This window comes from Meriones unguiculatus, chromosome 12, assembly GCF_030254825.1.
Source record: "Meriones unguiculatus strain TT.TT164.6M chromosome 12, Bangor_MerUng_6.1, whole genome shotgun sequence".
NCBI lineage: Eukaryota > Metazoa > Chordata > Mammalia > Rodentia > Muridae > Meriones > Meriones unguiculatus.
The window spans coordinates 55,639,294-55,656,108 of record NC_083360.1 but is presented as its reverse complement, the minus strand read 5'-3'; the positions used below and the strand labels follow the sequence as shown (position 1 = coordinate 55,656,108).

The 16,815-nt window shown below is 37.5% G+C and overlaps 1 protein-coding gene across 35 annotated transcripts in view; it reads left to right on the top strand.

Moving 5' to 3' along the window:
• Ptprd (protein tyrosine phosphatase receptor type D) overlaps positions 1 to 16,815 on the top strand; it is a 2,581,289-nt gene that overhangs the window by 1,582,378 nt on the left and 982,096 nt on the right. The window lies entirely within an intron of this gene.

Here is a 16,815-nt window from a genome sequence, read left to right as displayed (position 1 = left end):
AGGGGCTGAACTACCATTTTTATAGGGGTCACATATTAGATATCCTACACATCAGAAATTTACATTACAATTCATAACAGTAGAAAAATTATAGTTATGAAGCAGGAGCGAATAATTTTATGGTTGTGAGTTACCACAACATGAAGTTATTAAAGGTATTAAAGGGTCTCAGCACTAGAAAGGCTGAGAAGCACTGGAACAGTGTGGATGAAATAAACTAACAGCAGTGTGTCGACATATGGCAGAATTAAACTCAATGTAATTCATCTTTTAAACTGGTTCGGACTTAATGGTGAGGAAAACTGAACATATTTCTTTTGTGCTACTGAGTTTTCATGCATACATAGTCCAAGGATAACTATCAAGGAGAGAGAAAAAGAGAAAGAGAGAATGATGACAGGTGAAAATATAAAAGATAGATAATAGATAAATGGATTTCTTTAAAAACAGGATAGTGTCATAGAAATATACAAGGAAATGTACATTAGGATTCTGGTTTGGGTTCTTTTTGTTGTTGCTGTTTTGTTTTGTTTCTTTGGCCAGTAGTATATCTGTTGCTATTTATGTTTTTATTTCTGATTTGGTGATGTGGCAATTCTTCGAATTTGGCTGTCCTTAAAATTCCATTTCCATAGGCATAGTCCCCTAAAGCTTCTGAATTAATCCACGAGGTAGGCCTAATTTTTCTAATATTGAAATGCAAATCATGTTTCTGGTTTAGCATAAATTAGAAAGTCTTTAAATAAACTAAAGAAAAATGAAAATCATCCCCACCTGCTGTGGAATGGACACTGTATTGTAAATGTTAACCTTTGGTCAGTTGGTGGTATGTGTTAAAATCACAGGCATTGAGAAACATGGCTAGTAGCAGAATGTTTGCATCTCCTCTTTGACCCAATTATAACAGTGTGGGGTCCAACTGCCTGACTTTCACCCTCCGGAGCTTTGCACTGCCGTGTAAAGTAGGACATGCATTAGTATTTACATGCACAGTATTTGAGCAGCGCCTGCACTCCTTTATAGGTTAGCTGCTCTGGGGTCAATGAGCTCTGTTAAGACTAGAGCATGGTGGGTCAAAACAGCCTTTTGAAAAAGAGGGAAGAAATGGGCTCCCCCCCTTTTTGTTTGTGTTATGATCAGTGCCTTTGTACTTATACAATTGTTTTACACGTAGTCCTCATTGATTTTCTAATGGCATACTACAAACTGGATTCAGTATAAGCTGTATGTCCTGCTTTGGCAGGCTGGGAAGTTCAGTAAAATTATGTAGGCTGGGAAGTTCAGTAAAAGCATTGCAGCTTGTGACTATTTATGCTATATCATATCATCGTGTGCCACATGGCAAGAGATGCAGAAGGGGAAAAAGAGAGAAGACAGCAGGTTTGGGAGCAGAGGGTAAAATTGTCCTAAATCCAAGTATTAATTTATTCATTCAAGATTTAACATAAATTAACTTACGAGGTGAACATCTTCATTTAGCAATCACTTCTTAAAGGCCTGAACTTCCTACACTGCTACAGTGGAAATTAAATTTCAGGGTGAATTTTAGAAGGTTAATTCAAGGCAGAGTAAATGTCAATTTAACATTGTTGTCTAATGTTATAGTTTGAATATGAAATATTCTCCAACAACTCATGTGCTGGACACCTGGTCTCCAGCAGATGGCATTATTTTGGGAGATGGTAGAAACTTCACAAGCTATAAAACAGCTTAAAGAAGAAACTGGAAACAGGCCAATTGTCCCTCAGTTGAGGAATAGATACAGAAATCGTGGTACATTTATACAATGGAATACTATTCAACACTTAAAAACTAGGGAATCATGAAATATGCAGGCAAATAGTGGGAACTAGAAAAGATCATCCTGACTGAGGTATCCCAGAAGCAGAAAGACGCACATGGTATATACTCACATCTAAGCGGATGCTAGACATATAATATAGGATAAACCTACACAAATCTGTACACCTAAAGAAGCTAAGCGAAAAGGAGGATGCTAGGAAAGATGCTCAATCCTCATTCAGAAGGGCAAACAGGGTAGACATCTGAAGAGGGATAAAACAGGAAACAGGACAGGAACCTACCACAAAGCCTCTGAAAGACTCTACTCAATAGGATATTAAAGCAGATGCTGAGACTCATAGTCAAACTTTGGAAAAAAAAAAAAAAACTTTGGGCAGAGTGCAGGGAATATTATGAAAGAAGGGGGAAAATAGAAAGACTTGGAAGTAACAGGAGCTCCACAAGGAGAGCAAGAAAACCAACCAAAAAATCCGGGCCCAGGGTTCTTTTCTGAGACTGATACTCTAACCAACCATGCATGGAGATAACTTAGAACCCCTGCACAGATGTAGCCCATGGAAGCTCAGTGTCCAAGTGGGTTCGCTAGTAATGAGAACAGAGACTGTCTCTGACATGAGCTCAGGGGCTGGCTCTTTGCTCACCTCCTCCTGGGGGTTTGGGGGAGCAGCCTTACCAGGCCACAGAGGAAGACAATGCAGCCAGTCCTGATGAGACCTGATAGGCTAGGGTCAAATGGAAAGGAAGGCGAATCTCCTCTATTAGTGGACTGGGGGAGGGGCATGGGAGGAGAAGAGGGAAGGAAGGCCAGATTGGTAGGGGAGGGGAAGTTACAGCTAGAATACAAAGTGAATAAATTGTAATAAATAAATGAAACAAAAAGAAAGTATGCCACTGTGAGTAAAAACTTGATGAATGCACCTGGTGTGTACTTCTCTCCAGTATCGGTTTCCCTTCTGCCAAGAGTTAAGCAGATTTCTCCACACTACAATTATACTGTACCTCAGCCTGGAGCCACACATAAGATAGTCCAGGAATGTGGACTGAGGACTCTGCAACCATGAGCCAAAGCAAAACTGTCACACTTTAACCTCCTGATCGTCACAGTGATGAAAGCACTCTAGCACACCATGCATATATGAAGGAATTTGCTTTTATACATGTTTAAGCAGCCTTAAAGAGAAGTTACAAAGCAAAACAGTTACACTAAAAATAAGTTTCTTTTTAAGGATTTTAGTCATCATTCAACTAATACTGCATACTGAATATTTAGAAAGATTTCTTTTTCAAATATGCATTCCTTCTAATTTCATCTCATTTATTAAAACAAAACATTTTCAAGAGTCTATAGTACTATTATTTTTTGACTGTGAATTCTGACATTTAAAACAGTGTTTTTGATTCCTTCTTTTTAGGGCCAGATTACCTTTCTATCATAATAAGGTCTGTGTAAGACAGCACCTTCACACTAAGTATCTAGTAAAGGGTTGATTGAAGGTGCTCATTTTTGACAGAGACAATGACAAGAGTCAAATGGAAGCATACTCAAATGTACACAAAGAATACAGAATTAAAAAAAAAAACTAGAAATTGATTCTAAACATTCAAATGATTTTATGCAATTCTAGAAAGAGAGAGAGGTAGGAAAAGGAGAAAAATGAGTATAGAAACAGAGGCAGGCTAACAGAAACAAAGAGAAATGGACAAGAACTAAAATAATTTTTTAAGGTATAATGTGCAGACTTCTAAATTTCAGCCAAGATGATATGTTTTTAAAGCTGACTCAGCCACTACGAACATGGTTGAGCAAATGTCTTTGTTTGTATAATTGAGCATCTTTTGGATATATGCCTAGGAGTGGTATAGCTGGATCTTGAGGAAACGCTTTCCCTAATTGTCTGAAAAAGCACCAGATTGATTTCCAAAGTGGTTGTACAAGTGTGTAACAGCTTTATTTGTAATAGCAAGAACCTGGCAACAACCCAGATGCCCCTCAGCTGAGGAATGCATACAGAAACAGTGGTACATTTACACAATGGAATACTACTCAGCAATTAAAAACTAGGAAATAATGAAATTTACAAGCAAATGGTAGGAACTAGAAAAGATCGTCCTGAGTGAGGTATCCCAGAAGCAGGAAGACACACATAGTACATACTAACTTATAAGTGGATATTAGACATATAATATAGGATAATCATGCTAAAATCTATACACCTAAAGGAGCCAAGCAAAAAGGAGGATAAGATGCTTAATCCTCATTCAGAAAGGCAAATGGATGGACATGAGAAGAAGGAGAAAACAGGGAACAGGACAGGAACCTACCACAGAGGGCCTCTGAAAGACTCAACTCAGTAGGGTATTAAAGCAGATGTTGAGACTCATAGCCAAACTTTGGGCAGGGAGTATTATGAAAGAAGGGGGAGATAGAAACACCTGAAGGGGACAGGAGCTCCACAGGAAGATCAACAGAACCTATATATCTGGACACAGGGGTGTTTTTTGAGACTGATATTCCAACCAAGGACCATGCATGGAGATAACCTAGAACCTCTGCACAGATGTAGCCCATGGCAGCTCTGTGTCCAAGTGGTACCCTAGTAATGGGAACAGGGACTATCTCTGACATGAACTCAGTGGCCTGCACTTTGATCACCTCCCCCAGAGGGGGGAAGCAGCCTTACCAGGCCACTTCTTAGACAATGCAGTGAGTCCTGATGACACCTGATAGACTAGGATCAGATGGAAGGGGAGGAGGACCTCCCTGTCAGTGAGCTGGGGTTGGGGAGATGGGTGGAAAAGAGCAAAGGTGGGTAGGATTGGAAGGGGATGAGGGAGGAGGCTACAGGTGGGATATAAAATGAATAAACTGTAACTAATAGAAAAAATCCAACTCAGCCATCACATTTAGAATTAGGAGATTTGCCATCTTAGTTCCTGATGCTTTCAAGAAAGCAGACACATCTGACTGATTAGAGTAGAACTATCAGTCAGTAATGGCCTTTTCCATTGCCTTTCTAAGGCAATTTACTCATGTTTATATGCATTGTCCCTGAATGCATTTAATTTTGTAATCTCTGACATAACAGGGCCTTTTTGTTATGCCCAAAGGACACACTAGCCTTTTAAAGACCTTAAGATAGGACACATTCCCAGAACTGTGGAAACTCAGTGGCTTCTCGCTATGTAACTGTAGCATGCATGTGACTTCATTCAAAGGATTATTTTATGTAGTCTCAGGATCAACAGCAGAACTTGTAGAGGGACTCTAGCAGTAACAGATGACACATTACATGAAGTTCACTCTCACCTGTTGTAGGGTGAAATAATATTAGCTGTTTAGCCACCAGAAGGACGTTAATGCACATCTGCTTATAGCACTTTTTTTAATTATTCCTATAACAATAAAAAATTGAAGCAGCATGTAAAATCATTGTTAACAAGATAACTTCTAGTCTTTTCAAATCAAGCTTTTAAGAAAAAAACTCACCCATATACTTACTCGCTCTTCTAGTTACTAAAGAGATTCATATAAAACATTTATTTAAAATCTTAGGTATAAAAATAGAAAGAGAATATTGAGTATAGGTTTCATTCTCAAGAGCTGTCATTAATAAGCGATTAAAATATATGGTATAAATAACTTATAGCCAAAGCTTATAACAGATAAGCCAATAAAATATAGAGTAATCATTCCTTCTCAACTTTCAATATGTACCAAAATTGTCATTCATGATTGACTATGATACAGTAGGTCCAGAATATATCTGTAAACAAAGATGAATTGCATGCCACTGGAGAGTGAGGAGAGGTGACTTCTTAGGAGAGTTAGGAGGATTCCAGGAAGAGATAGCATTTGTGTCAGGCCTTGATTTGGAAAGGACCTGGCTTGTACTACACAGTGAGGGTCATTTGAGAGGAAAGAGAACTAATAGGAGATGCATAAAACTACACAAAGGCAATTGTGAAAACAAAGTGACAAGCAAAATGAGCCACTGGTCCGAAGCTTCTGCATCATGTATTTCTTCAGTAAGAACTTTGTTTTAGCACCATAACCTCATAACATGGTGTGAAGTCTGTACTCTGCCACAAAGTGACCTTCACACAGTTGATGGGTAACTCTAAGTACACGCTTTATTGGAATAAAGCTATCATATTTAGCAAAGCTGCATTAAATTTATATATGATCTAATTGTGTATAATGAGCTTTAAAACAAATGTGTCTAAGACTATAATCCTCTAGTACTTGCATGTTATAACTCTTGATAATTCTTAGAACATGCAATATAGATATACTTGTTGATTTTACACAAGCTTATTTATGTGTTTATTTCAGGGTTTTACTATGTAGACCAAAGTGACTTGAATTTGAGATACTCCAAAATCAGCTTACAGAGTGCTAGAATTTTTGGAAGGTCCCACCATTCCTTAAATCAGTTTTTAATGTTTCCTGTTGGTCACAGTCACAACTCTCTTTTCCGTGGTGTAAATGCAAAGAGGAATACAATGCACTTTATGTGCTGAGGAATTTAGTTTTGCAGCTTAGCAGACAAAAAGCTCTCCTGGTATTTCTTCTACAGAACAATGCTTTTATACTGCACAATAGCTTACAGATAAAAAGTGTTATTGCAGGAACAATATGTTTGTTTTAAATGTGAAGTAGAAATGTAAAGAGAACGAAATTATAAGAAGTGGAGCTAGACCTTTGACAATTACACATTACTCTGTGCCACCAGTTTCCCAGACAAAGACCAGCAAAATGAGAGTGAACAAGAAAAATGATGAGGAATGATGTGAGGCCAAAGTAACACAAAAAATGAAATATTTCTTAGGCTTGTACAGATATAACAAGTAGTATTGGTACCTAGAAAAACCAGAGAGCCATAGCAAATACCTATCTGTAACAATCACATGGAGGATTACTGTTCATCAAAGTCAATGCTTTAAATGGATTAAGCAGTAACTAAAGTCTTTGTGGTTTAATAACAATTATATAGTTTGTCTTTATAAACATGTAAAGTACAATTTATAGTTTGTCTCTATAAATACACAAACTATGGATTTCTTAGGCCATAAATGGCCTTACTGACAGGAACTCTGCCAATTTTACATCTTCATTGTGTCTGAGATCTCTTCCACAACCACTCTGTACCCAAGCTAGCAATTTGTGACAGCATATATTCTACTTTGGCTCTCCCGAGCAAGTTGAGCATGTAAAGCTAGATTGATCCAATTCTCACTTGAGAAGTGTTTTGACCAGTGTTAATGTGATAGAACTGTGTGTCTATTTTGTATTCAAGTACAACTAATTAACATGGGCAATGAAAGTATCTTCCTTCAACTTGTTTCCTCAGCAAAAGTAATAGGGATCACATAGATAAGCCAAGTTATAAAAGAAGCAAATCATGTGTTTACTGTGCTCCTAACTTATAAGGATCCATGCTCAGGACAAGAATGAAAGGAGATACAGACTTTCACACCTTGACTTACTTGGAAGATGAAGCAAGTTTGAGATTTACATTTTTGTGTATACTATAGAAAGATAAAAATCTGTTTGCCTTAACTCTCAAGAGTAATTATTTGCAACTAGATTGTTTTAAATAAGATTATCCAACAAAAGATAGTGAACTCAGACAACATTTCTCAACAAGGTTGTAACACTTGCTGAGAAAGAGGATATAGTCTGGCTTTATATCTCAAGCCAGCAGATCATAGCTCCTGAGTGTGAAATCAGTTTCTCTGTACATGCAGCGTTCTCAGATTAGGCATGTGACTGCCCCATAGAAATGTTCCTTCTCTCTGGAAGACAGCTGATTGTTTGACAATTTAATATAATTCTGACAGTACTTGGAGTTCCTGTTAAGTTCTGCGAGTTAACTGGCTTCATCCCAAAAGACAGTACTGACTTCTGATACCAAATGCAAGCCTGGCCTTCTTAAATATCTGATAACTGACTTTAAATTGGGATTCTCCCTTTCTTCATTTCAAATCCTGCTACAGTGGCTCACAGACCTCAGAAAAACTTTATTTTTACATTCCATGTAGGAATGTGTCGTCTCAGATGTACTGAAAAAAACAAGTATAGTATGGGAGAGGTGCATAGGATGAGGTTGGGGCCAAGGACATACCACGTCGACCTTGCTTCTGTTTGTGTCAATGCCCAGTACTTCATATGTGCACCAACCTGGAAGCTTATGAGATCTGGTTAATAATTTTTATAGAAATTAATCTACCTTCTTTTTCATATATCAATCCTCTAATGCCTGAGTCTTTCTAAAACTATCTTCATTTTGAAGCTATCCTGCCCTAACCATTCCCTCAGTAGTATAAACTCTGAGGGAACGGTTTTATATTACTACTACTCTGAGAAGTAATATAATTTTATACTACTACTGAGTATATAGTACATATGCTGTATACTCTTTATTTGTTAACTTAAGGATATCTATAGTTACTTGGAAAGTGGACATGAATATACCTATAAGGAATGAATAGTTAACTGAGATGGGAAAACAGTCCCACTGTAGATTCCACCATTTCCTGTACTGATATTATTAACTGAGCAAAAGTGCAAAAGTGACCACAGCATAAGGATTTACCACTCTCACTCTTCCTGGCTGTGGATGCAGTGTGGTCGGCTGCTTCGGGCTCTTGCTTTCTTAACTGTGGGTCATGATGGACTAGCTTTATACCATGAGCAAAAATAAACAGTTTATCCCTTAAATTGCTTTTGTAATGATATTTAATCACAGCAACAGAAAAAGTAGCTAAGAGATGTTTAATTCCAAGATGCTCCAATAATACCAAGAATTTTAGAAAGCTTGTGAAATGGATTTAGGGCAATGGCCAAAATATTTTTAATAATACATTACTGTCTTATTTAGGAAGTAAGGGCAGCAATTGAAACAGGAGCTGATAAAGAGGCCATGGCGGGGTGCTCCTTACTTGGCTTGCTCCTTATGGCTTGCTTAGTCTGCTTCTTTATAGAACCCAGAACCACCATTCCAGACGTGGCATCAATCACTAATTAAGAAAATGCTCATCAGGCTTTACTGAAGCCCAACATTATGGAGGCATTTTTGCAGTTGGTGTTCACTCAGTTTGTTCTATCTGGTGTCAAGTTGACATAAAATCGCTTAGCACATTAGTTAGTCAATTATGGCTTAAAATAAAAAGTTTCATTTGCAAATAGTATACTGTTGGGATTGTATTTTAGTGAGTTCTATATCCTTGTATTCAACTAATCACAAATGAAAAATACCAAATTTTTCAGATGTACTGATCACGTATTTGAACTTGCAATATATATATATTTAATATTATTTTTAAAATATTTTATTTAATATTTAATTAAATAAATATTATTTTTATTATTTAATCTATGAATTTATTTACATGCATTAAAGACTCCTCACACATTTTTTACTCCTCTTTCCCTATTGTTAAACACCAACAAACCAAGTAGCCCAATTAAAATATAGGGTACAGAGCTAAACAGAGAATTCTCAAGAGAGGAATATCAAATGGTAGAGAAACACTCAAAGAAATGCTCAACTCTAGTTTTCAATCAAATTTTCATTTCTGATTGAAACTCTTTCTCTAGTCTCACCTTCTAAGACTAGAAATTCCCATAATGATCTTTTTACAGTATTCAGTGCTATGTCAAACCCAAAACCTCAAATTATGTCGAGATTCACTCTTAACTGAGTTCTAAGCTGCTTTTTCACTTCCAAGTAGTAATAACATTGTAATAACACAATTCCTTAGTACTAAATTTCTATATTAGTCAGTTTTCCATTACTGTCACAGAAAATGTGAAGTTACACATTCATCACATAAGAAGTTTATTTAGCTCATGATTGTACAAATTTAAAACTCAAGCAACAACAAAGCAATGGCTCTGGCTATGTTTGCTCTGGTAGGGTGTCTGTGATATGACATCACCTCATAAAAATGGTATCAGATAGAAAGAGGCCATGAAGAAAGAAGAAATAGAATCATAAGACCAGAAATCACAAATGGGCTTGGCCTCTTAGAATAATCTTTTTTTTTTTTTTTTTTTTTTTTTTTTTTTTTTAAGGAAGAAAGGTTTTATTTTGGCTCACAGTTCCAGAGGGACAGAGTCCATGGTGTTGGGAAGATAGGACGGCAGTAAGGGTAGGAGCAGGTGGCTTGCTGATTACCTTGCTTCCACCCTCTGGAGGCAGAGAAGGATGGAAGTCACGTGGGACAAAATCTCAAAGCTCACCTCCAGTGAGCGAGGAGCCACCATCAAAGGTTCAACAACCTTCCTATAATGGGCCACCAGCTAGGGACCGAGTATTCAGCACACCCGTGGTGGATATTTCATATTCAAATGCTTATTGTGCTATTTTTAACTCAATCTATATGTATTAGTGGCTTTTCTGTTGTTATCAAATACCATGGCCTAAGTATTGCTCTTCATTTTGTTTCCAGTGTGGATACCATGTGACCAGCAAGCTTCCTGCTCCTACCTCCAGAAACATGTTGTACTAATTACAATCCCATGATGGTTAATTTTGATTTTCAGTTTGACAGGACTTGGGATCACTTAGGAAGCAAACTTCTGTGTGTGTGTGTAAAGACATTTGCAAGGAGGCTTGACAGTTAGGACATGCACTCTGGGTGTGGGTGGAACAATGCCATGGGCTGGCCATGACTTCCTCACCATGATGGACTAGATTTTCAAGCTACCTGCAAAGTAAAAGCCCCTTCTGTCTGCCCCTTTGTTAAGTAGTTTATCATTGCAGCAAGTAACTAATACAGAAATACTTACCGAGCATTAGGGCTGATGCTCTGAGACCCTGGATCACAGACTCGCAGAACTGGAAGGTGTGAAGAATATGCAGAGCTTAATGGGTCATTCTTGGAGAGTAAAATAATCTTTTTATAAGCACTAACAGAGAGCCCCTATAATCCCTTAAATATCAATGCTTGAAGATTCTAAAACTTTTCCTTTGTACTCCACTTCCTCACGGTTTTCTCACCTCCCAATATCACTCTATTGACGATGAGCTTCCAGCTAAAGAACTTTTGGGAAATATCCTTACGCCACATCCTACACACAGCAATGTATATCATCTTTAATCACTATTAATTGTGGTTCTCTTTTCCTTCCAACTGCATACATGCCTAAGAATGTCAACAAATTGATTGAAACTAAACTTTGACTTATAATAAACCTACAATAAGTATTAAAAAAAAAGAAATGCTCAACCTCCTTAGTCATCAGGGAAACGCAAAGCAAAACAACCCTGATGATTTCACATTACACCCATCAAAATGGCTAAGATAAAAAACTCAAGTGACAACACATGCTGGAGAGGTTGTGAAGAAAGGGAAACCCTCCTCCATTGTTGGTGGCAATGTAAACTTGTACAACCACTTTGGAAATCAATCTGGTGTTTTCTCAGACTATTAGGAATAGTGCTTCCTCAAGATCCTAGGAATATATCCAAAAGATGCTCAAGCACACAATAAGGACATTTGCTCAACCATGTTAGTAGCAGCTTTATTTGTAATAACCAGAACCTGGAAACAACCCAGATGTCCCTCAACAGAGGAATGGATACAGAAATTGTGGTAAATTTACACAATGGAATAATATTCAGCAATTAAAAACAAGAAAATCATGAAATTTGCAGGCAAATGGTAGCATCTAAGAAAGATCATTCTGAGTGAAGTATCCCAGAAGGAGAAAGACACACAGTATATACTCACTTATGAATGGGTACTGGACCTATAAGAAACAATAAACATAATGAAATCTGTTCACCTAAAGAAGATAAACAAGAAAGAGGACCCTGGTTAAGATGGTCAACCCTCACTTAGAAAGACAAATGAGATGGACATTGGCTGTAGAAGAAAACAAGTAACAGGACAGGAGCCTACCACAGAGGTTCTCTGAAAATCTCTACCTAGCAGTGTATCAAAGCAGATACTGAGACTCATAACCAAATCTTTGACAGAGTACAGGGAATCATATGAAAGAAGGAGGAGTTAGTATGACCAGGAATGGACAGGAGTTCCACAAGGACCAAATATATCTGGGCACAGGGGTCTTTTATGAGACTGTATTTCCAACCAAGGACTATGTATGGATATAATCTAGAACCTCTACTCGGATGTAGCCCATAGTAGCTCAGTATCCAAGTGGGTGTCCCAGTAAGGGGAACAGGGACTATTTCTGACATGAACTCAATGGCTGGCTCTTTGATACCCCCCTGACCCCCCGGGAGAAGCAGCCCTGCTAGGCCACAGAGGAGGACTTTGCAGTCAGTCCTGAAGATACCTGGTAAGCTAGGGTCAGATAAAAGGGGAGGAGTTACCCCCATCAGTGGCCTCAGATAGGGGCAGGGAGAAGATTAGGGAGGGAGGGTTGGATTGGGAGGGAATGAGGAAGCGGGATACAGCTAGGATACAAAGTTAATAAACTATAACTAATATTAAAAAAATTTAATAAAAATGATGACCCTGATATTCCACTTCACACCTATCAGAGTGGCTAAGATAAAACAAACAAACAAACAAACAAAAACAAAACAAAACTCAATGGATGACACATGTTGGAGAGCTTTTGGAGAAAGGTGAACTCTTACTCCATTGCTGGTGGGAATGCAGTCTTGTATAACTGCTTTGAAAATCAATCTGGCTCATTCTCAGAAAATTAAGAATAGTGCTACCTCATGACCCAGCTATACCACTCCTGGGCATATATCTAAAAGATGCTAAACAATACAACAAGGATATTTGCTCAATTATGTTCATAGCAGTTTTATTCATAACAGCCAGAATCTAGAAAGAACCTAGATGTCCCTCAACTGAATATTGGATACAGAAATTGTGGTACGTTTACACGTGGACTACTACTCAGCAATTAAAAACAAGAAAATCATGAAATTTGTAGGCAAATGGGTGGAACTGGGAAATGTCATCCTGAGTGAGGTAACCCGGAAGCAGAAAGACACACATGGTATATACTCACTTATAAGTGGGTACTAGACATATAATATAAGATAAATATATCAAAAATCTATAGTCCTAAAGAATCTAAACAACAAGGAGGACACTAGGGAAGAGGCTGAAACCTCATTCAGAAAGGCAGACAGGATAGATATCAGAAGTAGGAGAAGAGAGGGATCAGGACAGGAGCCGTCCACTGGGGAGCCTCTGAAAGACTCTCTCTACCAGGGTATGAAGGAGATGCTGAGACTCATAAGGAATCTTTGGGCAGAGTGCAGGGAATCTTATGGAAGAAGAGGGAGATAGAAAGACCTGGAGGGGACAGAAACTTCACAAAGAGAACAACAGAGCCAAAAATCCTGGGCCCAGGGGGGCCTGTAGAGATGGATACTCCAACCAAGTACCATGCAGGGAGAGGACCTAGATCCCTGCTCAGATGAAGTCCATAGGCTGCTCAGTTTCCAAGTGAGTTTCCTAGTAAGGGGAACAGGGGCTGTCTCTGACATGAACTCAGTGGCTGGGTCTTTCATCACCTCTCCCTGGAGGTGTGTGACCTTACCAGGTCACAAAGGAAAATGATGCAGCCAGTACGCTAGGGTCAAATAAAAGGGGAGGAGGTCCTCCCCTATAGGTGGACTACAGGAGGGGCATAGGGAGAGAAGAGGGAGGGTGGATGGGACTGGAGAGAGATTAGCAGGGGTTACAGCAGGCATAAAAAGTGAACAAATTGTAATAAATAATAGTTATTAATAATTTTTAAAAATTTCAAAAATTTCTAGCATTCTAATGTTTATAAATTTCATTTAAATAAAATATCTGTAACTCATTTATTCTTACCACCTGTGTTCCTGATCAAATATATTGTATCAGTGTTAAAATGTTATGAGTTTCTTTATCAAGTCTCATTATGTTCCCCCATTTCTAGCATTGTTAGCATATGTACTTTGCCTTCTTTTAAAGACTTTCTCTCTTCACTCAATTACTAGTCAAACTCCTATCATATTCCTCAGCCCATGGATGATTGTCTTGTTAATTGAGCACTACCTGCTTGGGAAATTTTGTCTGTGATGTCCAATGTTGGTATAGGAGTAATTTTCAGTATTTATCACTCATTATAATGAACAAGACATATGTTGCCATCATTCTGACAAAATCAGGAAATGTCACATAATCTCAGTTTGGCTACATAGATTTCATGGGTGTTAAGTCTGGGGTGAGAGATGCAAGGAAAGAAGGGAAGGTTGGAGATTTTTATCACATCACAGCTTAGTGGCCAGCCTCTCTTTTATGAGCCACTGTGGTCCTTCCTCATCTCACATGGTCTTTAGATCCCCATGGATTCTTTAAGTTCCTAGTGATCTTTTAATACTTTTTCTTTATCTAGAGGTAGATGTAAATAATGGCCCACACCTACAATCAGAATTAGGAGAAAACACGTATCAAGACAGGAGCCTTCCACTATGGGCCTCTGAAAGTTTGAAAATAAATGAGCACTGCAGATTTGGGGTCACCCTAGTCTCCATAAGTGGAGCCTAGAATATAGTCTGAATCTGAATCAAAACAAAAGAAACAAAGAAACAAACAACAAAACAACAAACAACAAAAAAACAACTTGGGGCCTTGCTAGAATCTTATCAGATAGAGAATATTTATTTGATTGATCCAACTTAAGCTTTATGCAAGTTAAAATCATAGTACTGTCGACTTACTAGAATTATTTCCAATGTGCCTCGTTCTGGAACAATTGTGTGGGATAGAAGTGTTACAGGGAAACAAACGATCAAAACAACCTTACATTTCCTTTCTATTCTTGATAATCTTGTAATGATAGCTCCATAAAAATGGATTATATATCAATCTTGCATCTATAAGTAAAAAAATACCTACATTTTAAATACTTTCAGCTACTATTAGTAGAGCTTGTCTATTACAATGGGTTTTCTCAATTTGTACTGTTGCATTAAGAAATTACTAGTAGGATATCTTCCAGGAAAGTAGGTATTAGGAATATAAAAAGAACTCAACACCAGTGAGTGCTTCCTTTGAGTTAGAGATCCTGCTCTGCATTTCTATATCTTCATTATATCCTAATGAAATATCTAAATGAGGACAACATAATCAAGAATGAGGGTTTATTTACTTCAGAATTTTGGGTGTTTATATTCTAATATCAGGCACTGCTGTAGCACTGCTATCTAATTAGAGTCTTTTTAAGTGTGCTATATTGTAGAAGACAACACGATGGCAGTGGAGCATATGGATGAAGCTCATGAGGATGCAGAATCTCATAAAAAGTATATTAGTGCCTTCTGAAGCCTGCTATCCCAGAGAACTGCAGAAACTAATTCTACATCACTAAATCATAGTCCAACATTCCAGTGTACAAACCCTTTGGGAAAAAAAACAACATCAAGGCCACAGTAGCATTTACTGTGGATTTGACATTTAATCTTTGTAATAATTCTATACCATAAAAATTGTTCATTCACTTGCAAGAAACCATGATCAGGAAAGTTTTTTCAATACAACTATGGCTAGACAACATCAGAAGGAGAAAACATGTTTACTCTCATGTGAGAAAGTGAGTGATATTGTACTAAACTACATATATGTATGTGTGTGTACATATGACTGACACCCTTATATTGATATACAGATCTGTGATTTATACAAACATACACGTAAGTCTACATATATACACATATGTATTTACACACATGCATAGCATCTAGACCGACATGTATGTAAACATATTTTAAAATAACATATATCAATATACAATATATTTATACATGTACATGTACTTGTATTTTAGTAATTCACTAAGATTGGTGATAAAGAATTCTGAGTTTAACTCCTACAGGTAGAAAGACAGCTCAGCATTTAAGAGCACGTGCTGCTGTTGCAGAGTGAGTTTCTGTTCCCAGAATATACATGGTGGTTCATACCTTTAGATCCATAACATTCAGTACTCTATTCTGGCCTCTGGGAGCGCCAGTGACACATGTAATGAACTCACCTACATCAAATAAAAATAACAATCATAAGACGTTTGTTTTAATTTTCTGTCTAGAAGTTACTAACTTGACTCAGTTATGAGTGTTCCTGCAAAGAGTCTTTGTTTTTCCTGATTCCAATTTACATATACAACATCCATTTCATATGAGCTAATAATGCATTAGGAATATAGACAGTATGTATGTGTATGCATAAAAAGAAATTCATTCCTGTACACATTAAGAATGAGGCACTTTATTGTGTAGTTTACTATGTCAAGTATTTTCAAATAAGACAACAAATTGACTTGATATAAGTAGCCTGCATTTTGCCAACTCAAAACAGAAATATTCAAAAAATATGGCACTGGTAGTAAGACTTTGTTAACCTATAATTATAGGCAAAATATTACCTCATCATTTCAGTGCATTGGGAATTTGAAAACTACTAACTTTGTTTTTTCTGGCTCTAGCTAAACTTCAGGCTGTAATCAAATGTCTTCTTGAGCTGATGCAATTTAAAGGGTTGAGGAGACAAAAACAAACAAAAACAAACAAACAAAAACAAACAAACAAACAAACAAAAAACCCTCTTCTGCCTATAGATTGGGCACATAAGTTCTTTACTGGCTATTCATTTGAGACTTTACCCTTATACCAGCTGGGCTTTTGCGCTGCTGACAGAGCTTCCCTCTCAGCAGATAATTTAAAAGAGAAAGAATGATCAAGAGAGAAGCAATGGTACATTTTCATGGCCTATTTACTTTACACCTTTTGCTTGTAATTTATCTGTTAGAAGTCAATCATTTTGTTTAGCTTTTGCACTGTTCACCTATTTGAAGGAAGGAACAACACAGAGATTATAGACATAATGTATTTTAAAACACATGTGTTGCCAGGCAGTGGTGGTGCATGCCTTTAATCCTTGTACTTGGGAGGCAGAGGTAGGCATATCTCTGGGTTCAAGCCCAGTCTAAAAAGTCAGTCCAGGACAGCCAGGACCACTCAGAGTAACCATATCTCAAATTAAAAAAAA